This window comes from Papaver somniferum, unplaced genomic scaffold (assembly GCF_003573695.1).
Source record: "Papaver somniferum cultivar HN1 unplaced genomic scaffold, ASM357369v1 unplaced-scaffold_137, whole genome shotgun sequence".
Lineage (NCBI taxonomy): Eukaryota > Viridiplantae > Streptophyta > Magnoliopsida > Ranunculales > Papaveraceae > Papaver > Papaver somniferum.
The window spans coordinates 20,237,084-20,238,480 of NW_020622934.1; the positions used below are offsets into that span (position 1 = coordinate 20,237,084).

The window sequence follows — 1,397 nt, forward strand, 5'->3', positions numbered from 1 at the left end:
TCTCCAACCAGGATTATAGGTTTCTGAATATGGGTCAAACTTCTGACGATTATCAAACCTAGTGTTATTATATAGAGCGTTGGCTTGCTCTTCATTATTCTGGCCTTCCCAAAAAGGCTCCAGTTTACCACTAGTGTTACCCACTTCTAAAGCTTCTAAACTTTTCGCTATAGCAGCAATTTTGGCATCTGATTCATAGCCTCCTTCTACCCTATTAACGTTTCCTCTGCCGAGAAGAATTGTTTTCTGGGGTCCCCTACTACTTTCCCATTGGTGGGTCTTTTCGGCGACTTCATGCAAATATGTCATCGCGTCATCAACTGTTTAGTTCTCAAATCCACCAGTACACATATATTCTACTGTGGTTGTGGTGGGATAATCTAAACCCTCATAAATATCTGAACTAACCTAACCTTCTCTAAACCATGATGAGGAAATTGGGTTAATAAATCATTGAACCTTTCCAAATACCTATACAGAGTTTCTCCCTCCTGTTGAGAAAACGTGCATATTTGCGTCCTAATAGACGATGTTTTGTGCCTAGGGAAAAACTTGTTCAAAAAGGAAGATGTAAGTTGTTCATACGTTTAGATTGACCCGGAAGCCAAACTATATAGCCACGATTTAGCTTTATCTTTCAGGGAAAAGGAGAATAACCTAAGTTTCAAAGCATCATCATCTAGGTTTCTAATCCTGAGGGTACTACAAATTTCCTCAAAGTCCCTAACATGGAAATAGGGGTTTTCATTTTCTTTCCCTAAAAAGATTGGGAGCAGATATAAGGTCCCGGGTTTAAGTTCATAAGTTGCTTCCGTCTCAGCTAACCTGATACATGAGGGGCGAGTAGTCCTAGTTGGATTCAACAAAGCTTTCAAAGTTGCCATTTCTGGCGCTATCTGAGCAACAGGGATTCTCTCCTCAGTCAAAGGACGTTCAAAAACAGACTCTTCAAAATTCGGACTCTCTAGATTAAGGTAATCGAGACGCTTCGAACTACTAGGTTTCTCTTTAACAAATCTACGTAGTGCGTCTCTTTTACGTCCTGGCATACAATAGAATTTTCTAAATTGGAAGGGTAAGCAAACACGGATCAAGGCCGACTCAACCAAATCAAACCTATTGATTTCTAGCAAACAAAAAGCATGATGGCTCCACTTAGATTGTTTCTAGACCATCTTCTAATCCTTCGAACGGGAATTAGTTTCAATTTAAGCAAACCCCTCTGGAATCAATCCGAGTTAAAGTAAGTTGAATAGAGGCGAGGGAAGCTCGGTGGAGCTTTGATACTCAAGGCCTCACCGGTATTACAAGGCGTCGCAGTCAAGCATTCAACTTACAGAAACCGTCAAGAACTTCGAAGTATGCTTAAAAGAGTAACCGATATTTTTCGAATGACT

General features: G+C 40.4%; 1 pseudogene; it reads left to right on the plus strand.

Annotated features, from left to right (window-relative positions):
• The first annotated feature begins 420 nt into the window (after positions 1–420).
• Positions 421–520, plus strand: LOC113335059 (annotated as a pseudogene).
• Positions 521–1,397: the final 877 nt, after the last annotated feature.